Source organism: Fringilla coelebs (assembly GCF_963513975.1).
Source record: "Fringilla coelebs genome assembly, chromosome: 1".
NCBI lineage: Eukaryota > Metazoa > Chordata > Aves > Passeriformes > Fringillidae > Fringilla > Fringilla coelebs.
In genome coordinates, this window is record NC_140028.1 from 43,713,608 (window position 1) to 43,739,011 (window position 25,404).

At 41.5% G+C, this 25,404-nt stretch overlaps 1 protein-coding gene across 16 annotated transcripts in view; it reads right to left on the minus strand.

The window, feature by feature from the left end:
* Positions 1 to 25,404, minus strand: part of DTNA (dystrobrevin alpha) — a gene marked incomplete at its 3' end in the record, with an annotated part of 181,353 nt that overhangs the window by 152,727 nt on the left and 3,222 nt on the right. The window contains exon 2 of one of the 16 annotated variants that reach the window (XM_084210487.1): positions 17,513 to 17,586. The exons of the other annotated variants lie outside the window; for them this stretch is intronic. The remainder of the gene's footprint in view (positions 1 to 17,512; positions 17,587 to 25,404) is intronic. 16 annotated transcript variants of the gene reach the window in all.

Sequence of the window (25,404 nt, forward strand, 5' to 3'; positions counted from 1 at the left end):
AAAGAAAAACACACCTGACTATATACTGTGAATCACAAATCATGGCCAGCACCAGAAAGTATTTCAACACTCTACTGGTTCTGGAGTTTGGACTCGGCTCTACTTAAAATTTTATAGGGGAAAAACAATTTCAGTAATTCCCCTTTGTAAAATATAAATTTCCACAGGCAGGCAAGTCTCAGGTTAACCAGCTCCAGGACTTCAGATCCTGCCCCAGTGAGAACATTTTCAGAGATGAGATACAAAGGAACATTAAATAACTCTTCCCTTGCAAGCTAAAAATAAAACACGTGAATTCCTGCTTCCTTTCAAGACACTAAAACAAGCCTTCACAGTTACTTGAAACAGTGTCTCACTGGTTTGTGCTACAACTCATCCTTCGCTTCAATTTATTTTCTGTCAGTCCTTGGCAATTTGTACAGAAAGTTCAAAAAATGACTGGTGTGGGTATTGCCACCTATGGAAAATACTGCCCCTCTCAACTCAACAGATAACTCCTGCTGTGCTTGTATGAGTGGATGCAGAAAGTACATCCAGTTCCCCATCACAGGCACACATTTTGCCAGTGCCCCTGCATCTAACATAGCCAAGGCTCCCCTCCCTCCACACCATGCCCACTGCTCTCCACACACACCCAGCCCAGGAGATGGTAGGTGATCTGACACATCCCTCATCCAAAAAGGCAGGGGGCATTTTAGTGTCTGGAGCTGGACACTGCCCTGTGCACCAGGCCCTTAGCCTACACCAGGTATGTCTCTCCCCACCAGTAAAATCTTATTTGAATGCAAAATGGTGGTATGAAGCTTTTTCCAGCATGCCAGTGCAGCCGAGTGTGGATTCTTTGTGCTGAAATACTGCAGGAGAGTCTCCTGATTGCCTGCATCGATTCCAGGAGCATCTGCCTGCCTGCCTGTGGAGCCTAGGGCAGTGAGGAGAGCTGGAGCCAGCTGTGGGTCTGCCCTGGCTTACTGCTGCCAAGCCAGCAGGATCCAGCCAGGATCAAAGCATTCTGAAATCTCAGCTAGGAGATCTCCTCTGTGCACAGCGGGAGGGAGGAGAGGGTCAAGGCAAGGTAAGAGCTGCGGCACACCAACCCCAGAGCACGACAGAGGAACAGCCAGGCCACCAGGCAGCCCTGCCAGCCACAGCCCCACAAGGACAGATCCAGCTCCCAGGCAGCCGACCTACCGAGCAGCAGATTTATGAGGAGGTGGAGGTCCATGTGTGTGCTCCCAGCAGATAAACCCTGGTACCCTCCTGATTCATAGGCAGGGTAGTAAGAAGCTTTCCAAGGCTGAACATCGGTCAGAAACGATTTTCCTTAATCGCCTATTTATTTTGTCCTTTAAAAGTATGCTGTCAAGAGAAAAGGCTGCATTACAAAAACACCTTATCTGTGTTTTTCAAAGATGTCATATTACTTAAGGGACTGGTAAATTTAGCTTTGCACACTGAATATTCAACTGACCTGGTCCATTTAATCTGTAAGACCATTCAGGCATATACAAGGCTGTGCCAGAGCCCCAAATCCTAGCCTATGAAAAAAACCCTTAAAGTTGATGTTAAAAATGAGAAAATAATTTCTTTTCATTTTCAATTGGTTAGTGAATGAGGGTACTAAATAAATATCTTCTAATTCAAGGAAACTGAGGACAAAACATGACATTTAGGAAGGGCATTTGAGCACTTTGCTAGCAGAGTTAATTACCTGAACAGAGTAAAGCACATACCCGTGTGTTTACAAGATCATTGGTGAGAACAAAAGAAAAATACCTACAACACCATGGATACCCCTAGTGCTACAGAAGAATTCAGTAATGGTTGGATAAAATCAAGAACTACTTTGCCATTTTTAAGGCCTACACAGACAAACATATGTGAATACTTTTAAAATACTTTTCTTTTAATGCTTTTTTTTGCTTGTTTTCACGAGTGTCTCACAGTCTTAACAGTAAACTAGGTCTCTCTCCAAAGTATTTATCTGCTAGCAATGTTGTGTGTTCAATGGCGTCTAGTCTGGGGCTAGAGGTACACCAGGAAAGAATGAAATGATGGGAGAAGTAGTCTAAGATTTAGTTAGATCTATCTAAGATGCATTATGTTTAAAAAAAACCTGAAAACCAAATGCAGTGCCAAATAATTTAGTCTTCAAGAGTTGATTAACTCTTTTCTAAAGAAGATGGAGTTTCATACAACTCCCCCTGCCATTACCTACCTTCTAAACACTAATGTGGATAAATATGATGGGGATAGCAGCAGAACCAACACTATTTCCATCTTAATCATAACAATATACATAGATTTTTCCAGTCTGAACTCTCACTCTCTGAGTAGTGGGGGTGGTTGGGTGTATCCCCTCCTCGCATTTGGCTTTAATAGCAATTAAGTGGATTGGGTAATGACTCCAAAGCCATTACAAATGAAATGCTCAGGACACCAATGGGGCTTGGTGGTCATGAATTCCATAACAAGGAAAGCAACTACAAAACTTAAAGCACATGATTAACAGTGGTCAGAGATCAGCCACATGAAACTATGAAAGAGTTTCCTACTATTTGGGAAGGTCCAGCAATTCCCTGAAGGTAATTCAGACCTTCAAAAAAAAAAAAAGAAAAAAAAGCAGCTTGTGTAATTCTTTGATGACTCTCAGGCTCAGTACACTGAAGTGCAAGTGGGAGAGCTGGTGAGCTGATTACCAGCTGTAGTTGGCAGAGACAAAACCTAGCAAGAGAATCCATCCCATTCAAGGGCATGGGGTAAAATGGAGAAAAAAGTCTCTTCCCTCTAGAACTACCATTTAACACAAACAAACAAGAGCCAGAAATAACATCCCAGAGGGAATGCCTTTTTTCTTCTTTTTGGACTATATTTTTATTGAAATTGGAACACACTGGTTTGCATCCTAGGACCCCACAGGACTTTTCCTACAGATACCCTTACTTTTTAAAACCACTGAGGTGGGCTGTTGTGCAGTGTCCAGATCCCCCATTACCAACTGACCCATACAGTCACACACCATGGTCAGAGAGAATGCAGATCCAAGGTTTCCTTTAGAGACAATGACACCAGAGAGAGATTTTGAGTTTTATTCTTCTTTCTGACAATTATAAACAACAGAAAAGTTAAGTAGGTGGTTGCTCTCACAGGAAAAGGAGCTATCTTGTAGAGGCAGCCACTGAACTGTGCCACAGACCTGCAGAGTGGCTGGGGTTGAGAGTGACCTCTGGAGGTCATCAGCTCCCACCCCCTGCTCCAACACGGCCAAGAGCTGCTTGCCCAGGACTACTGATGTCCTACCCAGGAACTTCTCAGTTCTTTCTAGCATGACAGTACTACATTGACAACATCATTCTCAGGGTAAATTTTAAAAGCAGGGAATTTGTAAATGGTGGAACAATAGCAATGTTAAAGAAGAACTAAAATGCTCTTCAAAGGTTAGTTTTTAAGCAAAACAGATGCTTCACAGTGCCACAGTTCAGCTATATGTCCCTGCACAGACACAACAAAACGCTGAAACGCTAATTTTCTGATTTGAAAAAAATTGTGCTGCTGAACTTAAATAACAGCTGAACCACAGAGAACCCAGGAAACAGAGCAGTCTATTTAGAGCATTAACGACATTTTGTTTACTGCTTAGGATGAATTCATCGTGCAAACAGTCCAAAGTGAGATCCTGGCAGGCTCTGAACGTGCTCAGAGAGGCTGAGGCCAGAGACATTCTACATCCATATTAGGCTGTGGATCAAGTCCTGAGCTGGATACAACAGTTCTGCTCTGCCTGAGACTTTAAAAGCCCAATGATGGCAAATTACACGCAGAATTACCATTATCTAAAAACTTATCTGATCACACTACGGGTATGTTAACTATAGAAACAGGAAACTATGAACACTGAACTGGAAACCAAAGCTCCCACATCATCAGACTGAAGGAGGATGAGCAGAAGGATTCTTGTGCTCAAGGAAAATGGCAATATTTGCAAATTAAACTAGAAACTTTACTCCAAAGCATGAATCTCATATATTTGTCATATCAATTTTTTGATTTATGCCAAGGAAACTACAGAAGTAGCCTGCTTACTCAGCACAGAATTTATTTCTAAGAAAAGAAATAAATCTACCTCCCTAAAAATGTCACAATGTTTATTGTTATGATTAAACTGCAGAGCGCTCAGCAGCTTTAGCTGGCCTATGCAGCAGTGACAGGCCAGCAGTGAATTTTTCTTTCCTTAAGCCTTTGGATATTGTGGGCAACACAGAATTATAGAATGGTTTGTGGTGGAAAGGGCCCTAAAGATCATGTAGTTCAAACCCCCTGGCCATGGACAGGGACACCTTCCACTAGACCAGGTTGCTCACAGCCCCTTCCAACCTGGCCTTGAACACTGCCAGGGATGGGGCATCCGCAGCTTCTCTGGGAAACCTGTTCCAGTGTGTCACCACCCTTACAGTAAAGAACTTCTTCCTAATATCTAATCTAAACCAACACTCTTTCAATTTAAAGCCATTCCCCTTGTCCTATGCCTATATGCCCCTATAAAAAGTCTCACTCACTCCAGCTCGCTTGCAAGTCGCCTTTAGGTACCAGAAGGCTGCTCCAAGGTTTCCCTGGGGTCTTCTCCAGGCTGAACCATACCAACTCTCTCTGTCTTCGTATGAGAGGTGCTCCATCCCTGTGATCATCATTGAAACAGGATGGGCAGTTCTACTACTACATTTCAGCTTTCCCACAATGCCCATTATTATGGTATTTGAAAACAATGATTTGGGCAACCAGGAAACAGATCTTCATGTTACAGGTAGAAATGGATACAAACTTTGGGCGCTTAATTTTAACAGTCTGTGTGGAATGAATTGTATACTTAGTATCATGCATATGAACAAGTGTTTCCCTCACAGCCATGACTCAGGAAAACTGCTTGAAAAGGAATGAAAGCTGTGCAGTGCTGGTCCTTCAGTTCACCACCTGACTGTGATTTCTCTCACATCTACATGCAAGCACATCCTGACAGAATTTGGATCTACTGGAACTGATGCTGACAAGCCCTGGACACTCCAAAACCTGACAAGCCCTGGACGCTCCTTCCAAAACCAAATTTTTCCCATTTGGATTGTTTAGCTGTTTGCACACAGTAATGCATCAGTAATATCTGGCAATTCTGGGACAACAGAGCTACATGTTGCTACCCAATCCATAGTAAAATCACCATGTTATGTACATTGAGGTACCAATAAAAGGTACCAATAAAAATACTTCTTTGTAAACAGAGAAAACAGAATGCCAGATATAGAGGAATTTGTAAAAAAAAAAACAAAAACATTAATGCCAGAATTTAGGCATTAATTCAGTGATTCACTGCGGCACAGTGAGTAGAGTGCTGGGCCCAGCAGAGAAACTTTTCTATAGCCAATGTCAAGATTTCCCCACAAATATTTTCACGGCTTTTGAAAGCAAATGTATAATGTGTCTTGAAAATCCCGTTGACAGAAAGATCCTGCCCAGCAGAAGAAAAGCAGTCATGCTGGGCTCTGGCTCTTCCCAGGGCAGATTTGTTCCAACTTAACTCCGGAGCTGTTAGAAGGGCAGGTTGCCCAGAGTTATTCAATAACCTATTACAGCTTTCAACAGGGTTCATAACCATGCCTTGTAACACAATGGAGAGTGACAGCAACCAAACCACAGCTTCTTCTTTATTTGGTCTCATCTCCCTGATAAGAATATGTCTATATTAGTAAGTGACACTGGGCAAGGCTGTGCTCCTAAGAGCTGGAGCTGTTGCCTGCACTGCTACAACACCACAGTGTCCCCGGCATGATTTTGGGCCTCCTTCCTCCAGAGGGCTCCTGGGCAGAGTTTGGGAGTTTGCAGAGTCCAGAGACATTTCCAGCAGGCTGTTTGCTTGTGGCCACCCAGGCTAGAGACTGAGTTCAGTGGTATGAACACGTGCTGTGCCATCCCAGTTTGTCCTGGTGCCAGAGGCAAACCTCTGGTATGTTTACTAGAACACAATGTCAATCAGTGAGTTATTTAAGTATGTTGAGGTTTCCACCTCTTCAGCTAGATATATGAATCTGGATGCCAGAGCTCTTCCGAAATGATGTAAAAATGACATCTTGCTTAAAAAAGCTCATTTCCAAATCAGCTTTCTCCCTCTGAAGTATTAATAATAATGGTAATCAGACCAGCTGATTTATTTGAAAGAATTGCCGCTTTCCTTGCAGTCTTTAATACATGTCGTCCATAGCCGTAAGTGAGAATTCTGACAGGTTGCTGAGACCTAAAGCTACTTTTACAGAGATTATATCCTTTATACTTACTGTTTCTGCACTATTTTTTAAAGTCAGGTGAAATCTCAGGTGCTCTCAGAAGCCAGATTCTGACCCAATTAAGGCAAAGTCCGGCCTTCTCCTAGCACTGACCATACACTTGGAGCAAGAAACAAAGGCAGAAATCACCCCCATCCAAGAAATTGCCATGCTCTAGGATATATACAAACAAAACTGGCAAGACAAAGCAATGCTTAAACAGAACTCATGCAGGCTGCTTTGCCTCATAAAAAGTAAACTTCAGTTTTAAGAGCTTCTCTAAGAATCAGTATTTTATATTCAAGTACTTTTAATTCCAAACAGAGGTTATGAAATTAAAAGGTGTGGTAATAAGGTAGAACACATCCTAGGAGAGTATGAAAACAAAGATGCTCTAAAAAAATACTAGCTTCTGCTCCTGAGTGTAGAAGGACTGGAAGTACATTTTAGCTATAAAGACAAACTTTAAACAACACAGTATTTTTCAAAGTAGTTTTGGTACATGCTGTGCTGCCTATTAACTGATGACATAAGCCATGGCCCTTTTTATGAATGAGATGTATCTCATTTCTTCACACAGTGCCTATATTGTTTTTTCTGTACTGCTGCGTAAGGCGCAAATTCCTGGAATGAGGAGCACATCTCATGGTATCACATATCCTGAGAACTTTATCAGAGAGCAGGAGTTTTAGTTCCTTTATCATGCAGCCAGAGGCAAAGTTTCATCTCCAAAGTTATGTTTACTGTCTGTAGAGTGAGTCTATTCAGCTGACAGCCCAACTCCACTTCCCGACAGATAATCTGAATGGTTTTGTTGTTTAAATGCCACTTGATTAATATGATTGGAGAGTAACTGTCACAGAGTTTTACTTTCAGTTACACAGCCAATATTTTAAATCTTTTTGGAACTAAGACAGTTTTTTTTTTTTCTTTCTTTTAAGCCTTTTTCTCTGAACACATTTGTAGATGGAAACCAGGATTCTGTTTGCTAACAAAATCATAGAATGGTTTGGGTTGGAAGGGACATTAAAGACCATCTAGTATCAATTCCTCTGCCAAAGGCAGGGACACCTTCTGCTACAACAGGTTGCTCAGAGTCCCATCCAACCTGGCCTTGAACACTTCCAGAGATGGGATTCACAGCCCCTCTGAACAACCTATTCCAGGGCTTCACCATCTACGTATTTCTTCCATGTATCTAACCTAAATTTCCCCTCTTTCAATTTGTACCTATTAGTCCTTGTCCTGTCACTACAGTTCCTGATGCAGAGTCCCTCTCCAGCCTCCCTGGAGGTACCCTTCAGGTACTGGAAGGCTGCTGTGAGGTCTCCATGAAACCTTCTCTTCCCTGGGCTGAACAGTTCCATGTTTGTCAGCCTGTCTTCATAGAGGAGGTGCTACAGTCCCCTCGCCAACTTTGTGGCCCCCTCTGGACTCGCTCCAACAAAATGCTGTGGTCAGGCTCTGGTCAGAGCACCTGGGAAGCGACAGGACGCCAACAGAAAAATCCTGCTCGTGCTCTGCTCTCCCACTGCCCTCTCTGGCCTGCAGCAAACACCGAGCTGCTACATCTCATCACAGACACGGAGATTTGTATCTCTGCTGCTCCTTTTGTAAAGGAGTTGCCTGTACACTGCATTGTACTTCGGACATCAAAGAGAACACTGCGAGTCTCTGTTATGCCAACAGCTACATCAGTTTTAGGGTAAGTGCTGGCAACCTCAGCGCCATACAAGCAGAGATGACGACTCTGGCAGCCAGCCTGGCCTGCACAGCAGTTATTTCTGTACACACGAAACCACTTGCAACAGCAATATAAACTCACAGTTGCTCGTATCTGCACATCAGCTTATGCTGTTCAGCACCCTTCCTTTTTGTAACATGAAGTTAACAATTTTCCTGCATTATTACGTGGGAAATAAGTTTATCCATGGAATTTATCAGTTACTCTCCTGTCTTAATCGAAATATTTTTCTCTAAGCAGCTGGTAATCCATTTATTCAGGTAGGACTTAAATTGAAATAATGACTGAGTTCAGCACAGCTTTCTGAACCCCTTAATACATTGCCATTCCAAGGCCTGTGGGTCACAATACAAATTAGAGTATACAAAACTGATGGATTCCCTGAAGATGTCAGGAAGGCAACCTTTGTCTGGAATAAATTGCTGGGATGTAGGATGTCTTCTTTTTACTTGTTTCCAAACATGTATTCCGCTGTAGTGGGAAAATCTGCCTCACATTAGTAAAAGGCTCTTTAATGAACCACTCAACTATGGTATTTTTAGTTGTTCAGTTGATGAATTTTATAACTTTGGAAACTGTTTCTAGAGTGGAGTCACTGAGATATATTCATACCCTCTCCATGCTCTTTATGTCTTGGCCAGGACATTTCCCATCGAGCAGTCAAAAACATGGGGTCCAGTGAAGCAAAATGCATGACAAGCAAACACAGAAAATCTTATGAAAGAGATCAGAAAAAAATCCCAAAGCCTGGTTATTACAGACAACTGGGGAGAGGGCCTGTTGATTTATGCATCTCTTTAAGATGCTATGACTCCCACTTGCCACAATTTTGTTTGTGTTTTCATCAGGTACAAGTTGAGTTTGTGAAAAACATGATTTCCTGCAAACTTTGCTTATTATTTATCCTTAAACCATTACTACAAGAGAGGAAACTGGAGCAGGAGCAGTGAGTCTGAAAGTAAGAAGGACTATACATATACAGATGATCTTTTGAGGGGAAAGTGATCTCACAGTATTATAAATTGCAAAGTTATTTTCCATCATAAAGAACTTATTTAGGCAGACCTAAGAGGATTGGAGGATCAACAGAGAAGTGTATCCCAAATTATTATGCAGCTTGGTTAAAAATATTAACTCTTTGCTGACTCAACCATGCAACATTGATCTCAAGCAAATCTACTTATATGAATAAAATACAGTAAGCATGGGGTATCTACTAAGTAGGAAATAACATTCATCTGACCACACTGAACAAAACAGACATTGAATCAAAAGGCTCTTTCTGAAGAAAAGGGAGATTGCTAAAAGAGAACAGCAACAACAAAATATGCAGACCTGAACAGAGGTGAAATCCTAACATCAATCCTAACACATCAATGATAGCAGGATTATTTTCTACTCAGTACTGGCCAATGCGCCATAGCAAAAGTTTTGAAATGTTCACATATTTATCTTTCTTTCTGTTTGTCTTTTTCTGACATCTGTTCAGCTAAGGGCTGGAAGTATGGTAAAACCCAGGAGTTTTGAAAAGCTTCATAAACTAAAATGGAAATGAACTTAGAATCTAAGCCACTTTCTTTCCCCTGAGACAGTGCTGTCCAAGAACAAGTAGTCTGTCCTACCAGAATGCTGCCAGAAGTGTAGATGTCATGCATACTTCATGTGAGAAAGATGGGAAAGCCCAGTGTGCTTTGGGATCCTCTATCAAGGTTGTTTTGAATGCTAAGCAGTGTAATTACTGCAAAGAAACTGGAGGTTCTGTCACCTTTACTCCACAAACCACACTATATTGCAGAATTATCCCTGAGGAATTTAGGAACGAGAATGCTATGTGTTTTTTTGCTTTAGCAGCCTCAGTGTTTAAGAGACTGGAGATGTCGAAGTTCAGGCTGCCTGTGAAGCTTCAGCTTTGCCCTCAGTGTGTGCAAGACTTAGGGGTACAGCATTTGACTTCTCAGCACACACCTGTGCACCTGAATCCACATGAAGACAAATAAAGCAGAAACTCTGACAAGTGTTCAAGGACCAAGGAACAACTTGGGTGCCATGAGCACACTTGGGACACTCCCCAGCACCTTTAGAGAGACTGGTTCCATCAAGGATCTTCCTCTGCAGCTGGTTCTTAACATGGATAAGCTGCTTTGGATTTATTTTCCCCTGAGGGCTACTGTATAGGCCAAATGGGCAGATTTCCACAGGGACAAATAAGAGAAGTACTACTCATGCAAAGGTCATGTGTTCTACAGTAGTTTACATCCTTGTTCCAGTGTACAAGAACACTAAAATACATCAAAGAAAATAACCCAAGGTTTTCTTTAAATGTGAAGAAACCCAACTTATTTTTATACCAATCTTGTTCTCAGTCTCACTGAATCACTTTTGCTGAAATATTCCAAAAATACTCAGGCTGAGGAAAACAACTGGCTAGAAAAATTTCAGTTCAGACATTAGAAGTTTTACAAATACTCTGAAAAACTTTAAGGTACTATAATGGGAACTGCTGGGCAACTTTCCTAATTGGTGGTGCTACCAATCTATTACATAGTCAGGAACTCATATATTTTATTTATCAAGGACTACACTATCAACTAACCTCCGCTGAGCTGAAAACAAGCAGTAAAACAAAACCAGGAGGGAAGCAGAGAGCAGGCAGAGCTGCCAGGTGAACCTGCACAAGCCCAGTAAAACTGTTCTGTGGCCAGTCTGGCCAGTGAGAGACACTGAAGGACAGTTTTTGTGTCTGCCATGGCATAACAAGGCCATGCCACACACATGCACACACACATCACCCTGACAGAGAAGGCTTCCACAACATGAGCAGTCTGTACCTCTCCCAAGGTCATGTGCCTGAAACCCACAGCCAGGCAGACTGACGCTCAAATAGGAGTGGAGCCGTACAGGCTGTCGAGATAAAATTATCACAGTCGTATTTCGGCAGATTGAAAAGAAACCTGAGATGCATGTTCAGATTAGCTGCAAGAAATAGGATCCCTGGCCAAGCAACAGGCAATCCTATCAGCATGCTGTAAGGAAAACTCAAGCAGGTTTCACACAAACCAACCTCTGGAGAAAGAGGAACAAAATAGTTCCTTCTTCTGAGGCAGTAAATAAGTGTTTCAGAGCCATGTGATGACAGCGTGGTCAGGACTGTACCTCAGATCTATCCATGTGACTACGAAGAGCACTTGGCATTGAAGTGTCCTTTCCAAATTCACTGAACAGACATAAAATGTTTCTGCAGTGACACACGTAGGACACAAAAGATCCCACCTAGGAGCTAATTTCTGAATGTACTGTTTACAACTCTCAGAACAACTCCAATGTTTCTGGAGTGACACACATAAGACACAAAAGATCCCACCTAGGAGCTAATTTCTGAATGTACTGTTTACAACTCAGAACAACTACACACAATGTAGTGAAAACTGGTGAAGATTTAAGAGCGTGACTTTTTTCTGCTAACTGCAAAATAAAAATCAACAAACAAGTACCTTGTAATATGTTAAGACACTTCAGTGAGATTGTGTAAGCTGTGACAAAAAGACAAAGCTTTAGAATTTTTAAGTTTCCATTGTAATAAGTAGCAGGTATTGAGTATCTTGGGGCTGGGAAAGACTAGATTTAGGATTGCGATAACCTATTTAATTTCCTGAGGTCATAAAAGTTAAGCTGTAAAGTTCTTGCATCAGGTCAAGAGAACTCCTGACACACCAGAAACTCTACTTCATGATGAATTACAGTGAGATAAAGCTGTCATTTGAGAGATTATAATACCAATGTTCTACTCAATAACTATACTTGTACAGGATGCTGCCTTGATGTCTGTAAGTGGGTTTTTGCACCTCTTACCTTCAGTAATGTGTGATCCTATCTTTGGAGTGCCTGTTACACTAATATGAAGTGACACTTCCTTACCAAGGGTTCAAATTTTAGTTGACCTTCCATTCTGCCCTGGACAGGTGAATGAATCGGACTGTCAATTTTGTAATAACGAGTTGAATTTTACTTTTAATAAGATTTCCAGTGCAGATTATTTTTGAGCCATTCTACCCATCATTTTTTTTATAGGGTCAAAAGAACTGTTGTTCTGGATCATGCATACGACAGCATAAAACAAGGATAAATTACAAGTACAAGAGTTGATAAATAGGAGACAGAAGATAACGAATTCACCTTCAATAAACAGTTGAACTGTGAGTACTAAGGTCTGGCATTGAAAATAGAACAGGAGATAGCTGGTAAAGAGGGTAATGTGTGACTGCCATGTAGACTTTCCAGGGCCTTCAGAGTTAGAGATACTCAATATCTCTGAAAAAAGACACAAAGAGTAAAATTGCATTTAAAGCCATGGAAAGTTTATGTATGTAAATGACAGTAATGCACTGTCCCCTAGCACCAATATTTCTAGAGGATAAACAGGGATATTTAAGAGTGAAAAAGGAATGCATTTATGAATGAACAGATGTGCTTTCCAAAAAGCCATCAGGGCAGAGGGCAGTGGCTGTCAGAAGAAGAGGTGTGTGTGGGGGGTTCCTTTCCTAACACTCAGACAGTCTGATCTCTTTTGGGATTTGATCCCCTGAGGAAAGCTAAACCACAGAGCTATCTTGGAATACCTTCATTTTGATCTTTGTCAAAGACCATCTCCCCTTCCTGCCCCACAAACACAGCATCCAGTTTATTCAAGAATGCAGCTGTTCAGGTGAAAACAAGAGAGAATGCCTTTCTCTCACCACTCCTCAAGCAGAGGGTTTGTGAACAGCACATACCTACAGCACTTTGGCCTACAGAGGGGTCATGAAAATGGGAGAAACAGAAGAATCACTGCAGAATGATCTGAAAGCATAGAGCATGAGCCACACGGGGTATTCACCACAACGGGGCTGAGGATGGCATCACAGCCAAAAGAAATTTGGTTTCAATTGTAAAGCTCTCACGGTATCATCCCACTGATGTGATAGTTTTAGCCAAGTTTCACTAGACAAACTCATTTAAATATGCTTGCCATTTTAAATTCTGCTACAGGAATCACAACTGCTGCATTTTCCAGCATGACAAGTAGAATAGATTTAGTTTGGAACCAACTTGTTGCACAATTTTTTTCTAGAAGAATGGCAGTTTCTTTTGTCCAAACTTTAGCACTTAAAAACAAGACAGTTAAGAAGTGTTTAATCTGTTATCTCCTGCTGCTTTTGCCACTTCCTGCAATATTTGGAAAATCCTGCTCTTTATTTAAAAGCTGAGTTATCAGATGTGGTGAATAATTTCCCAACACATCTATCTGATTTGTTGCCTACATCAACATGGAAATCAAATGACCCAAACTGTACCTTCATTCTACTAATGGAGTGGAAAGCTGCTTCAAAACTATTACAGTCTGCAGCTGGTCCTTTCCCTTTCTCCATTTCCCCTCCAAAGAGGGGGAGCAGAGGCAGAAATGCCCAGGGAAGACGGCATCTCTGCATCTCTGCCCAGTGGTGACAGAATTCTTAATAACAATATTTCTGCTCCAAAAGTGGAAGCCAGACCAGATGCTGTGCTGGAAAGGACTCTCACTCTACTGGTTTCACCACAAAGGTGCACCATCCCAGGAATATCTCCATGGGCCATGATTGACAAACCCCAATTTCTCTGCTTCCTCCCTGAGCCGTGCAGGTACAAGGCAGCTCTGTGCTGGTTTCAGCTTCAGCAGTTGCTAAAATGCTGTGCATCATCACTGGGCACAGTGTGGTGCTAAGTGAACTCTGCAGCTCGTGACTGGCATTGGAGCACATCCCACCATCCTGGGGAAGGGACAGAGGGCAGCTCATGTTGCTGCCTGCTGACACAAGTCCTGTGTCTGAATGGGGAGTGGGGACACTACACCTTCGCACAGACCATTCAAAACAAGATTTCTTGGGGCCTTCTTCCTTTCCCTTTCCCTTCCCTTCCCTTCCCCATCCTGTCCTTTATAAGAATGTATATCTAAAGCCAACCCCAGTAAAGAAGTGATAGCTCAGCTAGATTTATCAGACTTGCATTCATTTGAGAGATCTGCTTACAATGATCATCCCCAAATTCAACCACAGATCCTGACTGTGAAAGCGTCTCAGTAGACAAAGTCTTTGATCAAGAGCAGTTCCGTAGAAATAAAGGAGCACCAAGCACACTGTGGATTTCTCTTAAAGACGAAAGTTTGTTGAATTTATCTGCACACATACATCTACATATGTGTATGTATAGACACATGCAGACATATACACTCATAGTCTAGACCTACTTTAACCTGCAGTCACCCAAACTACTATATTTGAGCTTTTGCTTTTCAAATCTGTAACAAGAATGTGAGGATGGAAACTTAAGAAAGTTTCAAAAGCCCACAAACATCCTCAATGAACAGGCTTTCCACATCCTCATATCCAGAGTATTAAAAAAATTATTTTAATAACTGACTCCTTATAAATGATTAATGTATTGTATTGCATGTAAGTGCTCTTCTGTTTCTAGGAACATCTTGTTGGGTAATATTCTCATTTGAGATTCACTGCATGTTCTTTTATAATTGCAGTGAAACAATGGTTTCTGGGTAAGTGGTTTTAAAAAGTTTGTTGGGTGCTACAGGAGATCAAAGTATAATAAAACTTACATGGAAGCAAAAGTCGTGCATGAATAACAGCACCAGCTTTAACAAAGGACTGAATAAACACATGTAATTCTGAACAGGATGGACTGAATTTTTCATGCTGTCAATTCATCGTGGAAGGCTCCATTCAGATGAAAAGGCTGAGCAGATAAGCCTGAACATACCAGCACAACCCTTTACTTCAAAAACATACATACACAAGCCTGGGTTCCCATGGGCAGGGAAACTCTCACTGCAAGATGCCAACATAGATCTTTACATGCAGAGTCTGGGATCCTCCGAACAGAGTAAATGCAGCCTCAGCAAATATTAATGACTAAACCCAGCAGTCTTTATTTTAGTGAGCAGAGAAGTGGCCAGAGCAGCTGGGATAACCTCAAGTTCATATCACAGCACTATCAAGAAGCAGAAAACAACTGCCAAATAAGTCAGATATGACACTTCAAGATCTAGTCACCTGCTGTTTTGTTTTAGTGGGGGAAGACATTGAGGCATTGGATGGGAATGAAATTTTTCTTTGCTGTCAGAAATAAAAGGAATTCTTTTCTGTAAGTACGAAGTAAGTAGAGCACTGAACAACTCTTAACTGCAGATCATTCCCAAATTCAAAATTCCTCACAGCTTCTCCAGAACTCCTACTACTTCCAATAGGACGCTGGTGGGGACTTCTGAATCTCACTTATCAGTCCCAAAAACTGGGGAAAAAAAGGGTTTTCAGCTTAGCCATCTGCATTTGGAAGCAAAATGCTCAGCTGCAGGGCTTCATCATTTTTGACAGTAAAAGTAAATTGCAAGTGCAGTGATCAGCCAGTGAGCAGCAGTCTTTGTGGAATGAGTCACTCTTCCAGACTGAACACAGAACAAATAGGTAAGCTTACTGCTTCCCAAATATCAAATAAAATATACAAAGAGGGCAGCCTAATTCTGACTTAAACAGTGGAGAAAAAACCACAAAACAAAATGTGTCAAAAGTAAGGGGCCTTTTTTCCCAGAAAATTATACAGGTAGATGTTGTAGATTTGTTCAGAATAAAAGGAATGCAGCAAATAACATATTCTACCTATATAAAGTTTGGGTTTGAGCAATTGTACTGAAATGCAGTGTTTTTAATGCAATATCCTAGTATCACAATAATTCATTAATACAGAGCAATATGGCTATTATTTTGTCAAAATAAATTACAGAATGGAGAAATCTTAGAGGCCTAAATTGCTCTGGGATGTCTGTATAGCCTCTTTGCAGAAATACTAACCCAAAACGTAATGTGAAAAAAGCAGCAACTAAGGACATTCAGACAGAATGTCTTTCTTCATTCCCAGGTGAATAGAAAGCTCCATGACTTGTGTCCAAATATTTTGAAAGCATCAGCACAAAGGAGTGACAGGTATTAAAGACATCACCTACCTTCCATGATTACATGAACTGTATCAGATTGAAGAAATAAAACTTTTTTTTCCCCTTGCTACGGTACTTATTTTCATTCCCCTCAACAGCAATCTAGTCTTCTGTGGATGCAGTGGCATTTTAAAACCTGAAGTGTGAAGGTCATGAACTGAATTAACACATAGGGGAAAAAATAATTTAAAAAATGTAGTACCAATATTTATACAGCAGTTTAACAGGCCATAATCATGATGAAGTCTGTGTAATTGTTTGTGTATATGAAGGGCTTCAGGGGGATGAAAACTGTAGTAAAATTTGATGTGCCTTTTAATCCCTGGATGAACTGCAAGGCCCTGCTTGCAGGAATAGTTCCTGCACTAGGAAACGCTGTTCTGTCACTGGGAGAGATATGCAGGTGAGACTGGCCAGCCATGTCTGAGCTATGGATGCCAGGAGCCCTGCCAGGGCTCCTGTGTATGTCCAAGGTGCCACCCCACAGCCTGGGGCAGAACCAGGTAGGACCACCCCTACACCCTGCCCTTGCACTGCACTGAGGGAAATCCAGGAATACCAACAAAACCAGACAGGTGGTGCATTCAACAGGCTCCTTGGTGTGGATAGTGGAAGGAGCAGGAAATGTGCAAAACGTGCTGGCTGTGCAGCTGGCAGCAGGCGGGGACATGCGAGGCTGGTTCTCAGGAGGCTGTGGGATTGCAGGAAAAGGCTGGCATGTTGCTGTGCTTCTGCCTGCCCTCCTGGGTGTCAGCTCTCACCCAGCAGGATCCCTCTCTCCCCGTGTCTGCATGCTATAGGACTCAGTGTTGCCTGCATTTTCATGCTCTGCTGTTATACAGTACAAACAGGGAATGTTTCCTGCTGAGGCAACAGTCAGTAAAAAGCGGCCAGAAAGACCCCAAGCAAAAGCCACCCAGAACAACAAAAGAGAATTCAGAGTGCACAAAACAAGTCTACATTGTTAACAGTGCTGTGAGTAACTTACCAGCCTTTTTCTACCTCTACCCTTTGAGCTTTAGTACCAAAAAGTATTAGGAAGCATTCAGAACACCTCAACTTAACGCTAAGAGGCTAAAAATCTTAATAGAAATTGCATATGGAATTCCTTTTCTTTTTTAAGCTTCAGAAATGCATGCTTTGAAATCCCCAGTGCTCTTGCATCAATGTGGAGGTGACTAAATGTAGCAAAGAGCAAAGGTATTACAGGGCAGATTCTTATCTGCTTTTCATTACATTGCACAGCTGCTCACATCTGTACCATGAGTTCAAAGCTTGAACACAAACTGTCTGACAAAACCTCTGCACTGTGTATCAAAGAGCACCCAGCCACATTTTCAAAAGCAGGGGTTTTTTAACTCCAAGAAGAATATATAAGTTGTATTTCTCGAAGCCACTGCCAGTACCCAAGCAGTCCCCACGAAGACAGGTAACACCACACCCTACCCGTAGAAATGACGCTCCTCCGATCGCTTGCTCTGTTCCCTGCTTCGTCTGCCTCAGAGTGCCCAGATCAGATCCTGCCCCGGAGAAAAAGCAGAGTCAAAGGCTTGCGATACTCAGAGCCGAGTCCTGGAGCCAGGCTGCAGGAGGATCAAGGAGTACTGGGCTGAAGCAGCATGGATGGGAGATGTATCAAGTATACTATTGCTCAGTCATCACACATAGGTAACTGAGAGCATCTCGGTTTGAAACTGCTGGTCACCATCTGGTGATAAAATATGGAGACGCCAAGTGAGTTAAAGCGAGCTTGTGCATACCAGCATATTTTAGTTACACTACAAAATGAAACCCATCATCACCTTCATTCATACTGTGGTGTCTGTCCCAGCATTGCAGTTTCATACAATTTGTGTTAACTTTTTCCCTCCTTAGCTTCAATTACAAGCCAATTTCATCTTTCAATCACATACACATAAACATAACCTTCCAATTCAAGACACTTCTCATACGAAAGGAAGTTAAGTGCAAAAGAGAGCAGCTGAGACCTACAAAGTCATGCCACTCCTAAAAACAGGCCCAGAAGTCAGGCATTGGCATGAATTTGCTAAATGATGCAGAATTAAAGTGTTAAAGGAAAAGACAGGAATCTGGCCCTTCCCCTGCTTCACAACTCTTCAGTATGAATTACAGAATTCTAGGAGAGCAGCAATATGAGGCCTAACTGACCTTTAAAACAATGAATAATTTCCTAACATGGTGAGATGTTTTAAATATACATAACAGCTTTAAACACCCAAAGCACTCTCCGTTTAATTATTTTTGCTACATCTGAAATATGTGAGGAAAATGTAGATGATATCTCTAATTTGTTAATTACCAGCTGGCTCCTACCATGCATTATTAAGCTACTGTGGCAGTGACTAATGCCTCTGACAATACTAAATTACCAACAACACCTTGTGGAGGAATGTGACCCGGGCAGCTTAGAAAGGACTACCCGCAGGTGTTCATTTTCAGATAAAGATGGTTTAGTAACTCAGGCAGAGAGCAGTACCACAGTAATGCCCAAGACTAGAGGAGGAGGGCTGCACCCCAAACCCCACATGCTGCCTACTCCATGAGCACTGCCATGCCTCACGGCTGGAGTAACCCAGACACCTGATCTCGCTCCCTGCTCATGGCACAGATGTGGAGGAGGAAAAGCACACAGGGTTTTTCTCTGGAGGTGCTTTAGCTGCAGCCGTGGCTCCTCGCTCAGTGGCTCGGGCAGGGGTGCTGGATGCGCAGAGATACACCTTGCACCCATGTTTGGGACTTCTCCACTTCCAGCCCAGCAGTCCCAAAGGCTTTGAAACAGGGAAGATGAAGACAAAGGAAATATCATTGCCCACAGAAGGTCCCTCTGCACAGCTGCAATCCAAGCACTGCCCTTTTCATCTCACCTTTGAATACAAGTCTTTTTTTTTTCCCCCCCCCACCCCTTCTTTTTTTCCCTCTAAGCACTTTCTGCCAAACTGATTGAACTAATAACATTACAGCTTGAACAGGAGCGTACACATCGTAGTCGTAAGTGTGTGAAATAACATTACCTTCCCTTCCAAGTCCTCCTGGAGTGGTTGGGAAATCCAGTCTTCTCTTGTGCATTTGCATTATAAAATTGCTGAACAAACCTATTCTGCTGTAAAGGGAAGGGACACGTTTTCTTCCCTACTCTAAGTAGGTCAATGAAAACATGCTGTTGTGAGGATGAAAGTGTTTTCCTCCATCTTCTTTCCCCTAATGGCAGTTTCAAATCATTCCAATTTAATTATGTTTCTAGTGTGAGCATAGTAACACTGTAAGGTTATTAACAACTGATGTATTGGTGGTCCTAAAGTCTGGGTTTGTGCTTTCTTGAGGGCTTATTTTAGCCTTAGATATATACAGGCAATTCCTGCACATGGCCCATCGTGGCACAGTTAAGAAAAGCCTGCAAAGAAATCTGGATGTGAAATGCAATGCATTATAAGGAACAAGAATTTAACACTTAGCTCTGAGACTGACATTGAGCTTCTACATTAATGTGATCTCCTTTTTAGGATGACATTCTGACTACCACCTCCTTTAAATCTGTGACCAGTGAACTTGCTCTGAATTAGCACTGGCATAAACAAAGCCAGAATATTTCCAATGGAACTACTCCAATTCATAGCACCTGGAGACTTCTCTGGGTGCATTTCATGAGGAGGAATTATCCAGTAGCTGGAGAAATATTCAACTTGCAGCTATAGTTATCTGAATACTAAATGCAAACTGACTGACTGACTAACTAACTAACTACTAAATACTAAATGGCAATAAAAAAACATTTTGGGGGAGAACACCCCGTCCTCAATGAGAAAAAGGGCAGAAATGACATCACATGAAAGAGAATACGTAGTGCCTAAAGTATTATGAAAAGAAATGTTAAAAAAAAAGGATGTTGCTTTTCTGCTGCCTATTTCAGAACAGATGGTGTAAATTAGTTTTGCTCACATTATCTGAAAAAGAGAAAAAAATTAATTCACCTCATGTAATGCCTCTTGCAAGCTCTCACTCACCCACACCAGAACTCCAAAGGCCCCCTTCTGCAGCCAAATGTTTGTCACAACAAAGGTTACAGGCTCTTACAACCCACTCCTTTATCCTTGTCCTGAAAACAACAGGCCTGCCTAGGACAGTAAAGCTAAGCACATACAAGTGGACATCACTGTCCTCAGTGTGAAATTTTTACCCTATGAAACCCCATGACTTCAAAGGAAACTCGGATTTCATACGAAGAATCCAATTACATATTTCAGATTTAGGATGGACTGTCAAGTGCCAGCTGACAAAGTGATGTCCCCAAGTATTACAGGACAATGATATTTGAGATGAAATGCAAAGCCAGCTGTTTATGCCTTATCTAAGGAACATTTCAAAATGAGGAAATTATATGATGATTAAGTGTCTCCTCCACCTCAGCAAAACACATTCCACTCGGCAGAGGTCTTTGCAACCAGAATTTAGAAAGAATGTCTGTCATTAAAATAATTCCATGAGCAGTATTATCGCCAGTATCATCAAATCATAGCGATGGTAGAAATGATATGTAATCCACCTCCCATTGTGAGATAGAGTCAGATACATTTTGTTCATGTTTATTAAAGTCATTCCTAACACTCCAGTGATGGAGACTCCACAAGATACACCGGCAGGGTATTTTGTGGATAAAACTTTCATAGGGTATACCTTCTCTTGTTTCATTTTAGATCCATTTCTCTTTGTCCACAGCACAAAAAAAGATTACTGGCCCAGTCTTGGCAACAGTCTGTACTGTGCTGTCTGTGTTGAAAACCTGCCTTTCTCCTACTCACTCCTCAGCAGACTGCTCCTCCTTAGGCACAGAAAATGTAACCCTTTCAGGGTTTCCCCCTGGGCTATGTCCTGTGGATCTCTGCTCACTTTTCCTGCCCTCTTTTCCACATCCAAAATGGTCAGCATTTTCTCCAAGAGCAGTGCTCCAAACTGAACACAGAACTCCAGCTGAGCACTCACCGGTGTGGGGATCGCTCCCTGCAGGCTGTGGGCCCACATGCAGCCCAGTACTGTGCTTTCCTGTTTCCTCTTTCTATTGTGCAACAGCTCAACATTACCAATCCATGTTCAACCAGAGATCCACAGTAACCTCCATCCTTTCCTGAAGAGCTGCTGTCCCACTGGCTATTCCTCAGCCAGTACTTGGTGACAACAGCTACAAGGATACAGCTCAGTGAACCTTCTGGAACTACACACCATCTGCAGCCTCTGTGCACCTAAGAAGATTAAAATGCCCTTGCAATGCTGATTCACAAAAGGCACCAAGTTGTGGGTAGTTTTTCATGAGCACACAGAGCAAAACACTGGAAATCCATCAAGGACTGGCCAGTATTTGCATAAACTTCCCCACTTTTTATTTGCTCTGTCTACCAAGAGCGGGGTGGAAAACCAGGTAGGACTATTTTTCCAAGGCTGAAATACCCAATTTTGTCCTTGCTCTGTATAGAGCCTGTCAGTATAGGCAGTCAAGCCTAGTACAAGCCCAAGCACTCACCTACAGTGGTGCTCAACCGAAAAAGGATAGGATTAATGACCTGTGAAATAGGTATGGACAGACCTGGCTAGGCTGGGGTTCCTTTCTGGCAAAGCTTGGTTTCTCTTGGACATAACACAATGGATGTCTTCTTCTCTACTTCAGTATTTGGCAAAAGCTCAGGCTTTGTGCACAAGGAATTTATTTTTGCTTCCTGTAAATGATAGTGGCATGAAAAATTATCTGTCTTCTTAGTTGATGCCTTTTTCATAGAGAATACGCTGTTCCAACAAAAGTGGATATTAAAAAGTGTAACAGCAAAGATTAGGCCTATTCACTCCAAGTTACCACCAAGTTGAGAGTAACTGCACATGACAATCAGCCACCACGTATTCCCCCTTCCATGAAAATATACTGTCCTGCAAAGAGTTCATATGAGCCTGGAACTATTATTTTTTCCAAAAGTCTTTAATCTCTAACACTTTTAATTCTATTTAGGAATACATTACCAGATTTAATGTAGGTGAGAAACTTATATTTTGGATTCTCTTCAACTATCCACTGCCTCCTTTATTTATTTAACTGTATGATTTCTGAAATGCTCTTTACTATCACCTAGGGTCACATAATTGCTATTTGTCATTATCATTTTAGCAAGTTTCCTCTGTGTACGCCCACTTCCTACTATAAACCCATTTTTTCAGATGCTCAGGTAGATTTTATGGCTGACCTGAAAATTTATATATCAAATATCAGAGTGAGGTGGAATGCATTATTTACACATTTTCAGCAATTTTCAAAGCTAAAGTTATGGAAGAGTTTCATCTGTGCTAAGAAATCTTTAATTATTCTTTTGCTGAGAAGCCTTCATTTCTCCTTTGTTTCACAGAAAAAAATTCTGCAGGCAGATGTAACAATTACTTTCCTATCCCTATCACCGGACAGCCACTGAATTTATTAACAGACTAGGCAAGCAGAGGAGATGGAACAAGGACTGCTGCTGAATTTCCACTTCTGAAAGTGCTGCCAGCCTGCCCCGCTTGTTGTGACTGTGTTTGATGGGTCACCCAACTCTACGGCTGGAATCAGGGGGAAGACAACTCAGAGCTTTGGATGATGACACCTGGAAGGTGGCAGAGAAAGAAAGATGGGAAGCCAGGACACAGAATAAGTAGTAGGGAAAGTAACATGATAGACAGCATTATCAGAAGTAGGGGTTTTAAGGAAAAAAATATGGCTTGTTTACCGAATAGCCTGGCAGAGAACATAGCTTGACTCTCAGCTTTATTAGGCTCTCCCTGCATTCCTGTACCAACCAGCATAATACAATTTATAGCTGCATTAAGCTGATGTGATTTATTTTCTCCAATGAGACAGGGAAACCGATCCAAATTTTCAGAACAAAAATAAAATCATAAAGCACTTTGCATTTTGTTAGCTCTGGTTGGAAATTTGTGCGATCTGTTTGGAAACAAGATTGTTGGTGTATACTCAAAGAAAAGTATTTGCTATCACAAGAACAATTAAAAATATACATCAAATATTTAGATAAAGGACTGGCCAGCTCTCCTAGACTAATTTTTCAAGTACGTGAGAAAACTTTCAGTCATAGAAGATAGTTAGGATTCCACATTTAAAAAGTGACAAGATTTCAGAATTATCAACTCACAAGTTAAAAAACTATTCAATCAATGCGTTGCCTTTGTAATTTAACATATGTTTTTTAGATGTAAAGGTAGTCATTCTCAAGTCAATTAATAGTTAGAAAAAGAATTATCTAAAAGCAGGGAATGGATTGCATTTCTGTATTACACAAATTATACAGTAGGTCTCTTAATCCAATATAAATGTATTGTGAATTAGAAAGAAACAGGGGGACAGAAACTTGTGATAGCCAAATAATCATTGCTTTATAAATCTGGAAAGAATCAAATTGTTCCCTGATCTTCTTCCAAGGACAATGTTGCATTAAGAATGAACATGCACTGAAAAGGTAGTAATTACTAGAAAGCACATACTTCTATTACAAGAGGAATTTTTAAAATGTAGCAGCAAAGCCCAAGATTACTGATTCTATTTGCAGCTGTTACTTGGTAAGTAACAAGGACAACTTCACTCCAAGCATGTTCCTCTGTGCTTTGCCTTTGCTTACCTTCATTGTGTTTAAAAAAAACTAGTCACAAGTTGTCATCAAATTGCTTTGAAAGTCTACTTGCTGACAGACTTTTCTGTCTCTGTTTCATTTTTCTCTCCTCTTTTTTTTTAGGGTTCCACTTAGTGCAAATTTTCTTACAAATTTACAGAGGCCAGACTAGTGTTATCCTTACCACAAAAAGAAAATAGGAGTGCAGCATGTAGGTACTACTTTTCATCCCTTGATCCTGGAGTACTTCACAGAACCAGGCAAGTATCACCATCACTGCTCTCAGAATGGGATACACCAAAACCCTCTCCCTCCAAGGCTAGAAAAGATCACAGGCACAGTAGCTGACTTGTTCCTCCACTGCCCCAAGGAAGGTTATGTTCAGCAAACAGCTATCACCATGCCAGCAAATGAATTAATAAAGAAAGATTCATCATTTCCACTGCTTTCCTATCTCTCTATTACACAGAGTATAATCCCCAAATAAACTTTTAGAGCAAGAGGCCACATAATTGGTTCAGACACAGGAAGGAGACAGTAAAACTCAGTTTCCTGTAACATCCCCTGTCAGGAATGATGGTTTTTCAAGACTGTTAGGTGTTGGGCATTCTCTCAACTACCACAGCTGCAATTAGATGCATTTTTAAGCATCCTATTAGTAGGAAGTATCACTGTGTTTCCAGGTAAATCACTGCATACCATAATCATTAGCCGAGAAGTTCTTTATTCCCTGATACAGCAGGAGCCGGAATGAATAGTAAGTGCAGGAGATCCGATATCCCTTGGACAGGCAATTTCCTTGGGCTTCTACTCAGGGGCTCAGAGGTGATAATATGGCTGCATATGACATAATAATTGCATTCATTTGGGGGTTGGGTGGGCTTGTGTTTTTTTTTTTACAGAATTACAAAATTACAGAATTGAGGCATTCTACAGTGTGGTGCACCATACAGACTGTCATACTCTGCCAAAACAAATCACTGGGAGAAGAATCGAGAAAGGAAAATAAAGGAAATTGTATCACTATAAGCTGCTTCTTTGGAGCTCAGAAAAACACCAGCACATTGTCAGGGAACTGTGGGGAAACAGTCCTTAAACTCCTTACCAACCAGCTCCTAATGACACTTCCATTTTCTTATTTATGGCAAAATGACCACTGCAAAAAGCTTGAAGATGAGGCTAGAAGCAAAGTTTTACAAAAGCAAAAAAGATCATGACAGAAAGAAAATGGAAACCATGTACAGTAAGTGTAAAATCTAGCAAGGAGGTATTTTTAATACCCATAAGCACATCCTTGCTACTGCTTTTAGCATTGTTTGCAAAGAAAAAATTGCAGGATCTATTAAAGGGGAAAAATGCTGCAAACCCATTTTAACTTCAGAAAGAACGATGTTTTCAAACTCTCATGACAAAGTCACAACAAAATGGTACAAAAAGGGAGGGACACAACCAACCTCCTTGAGAATGGGACATGCTACCAGCCCTGACAAAGCAGTGCTTCTCCCTAGGAGAGACCAGTCAGCTCCTCAGAGCAGGAAAGCATGGCATATGCTGACAATGCTACTGTACCAGCATCAGAGCAGCCCCCCAACCACTCACACAACCTGAAACCAGAGGGCAGCAGCTTCATCAGTATTCTGACCCCTGCTGGATCCCCCTGAAGATCAGCACCTTCATGATCTC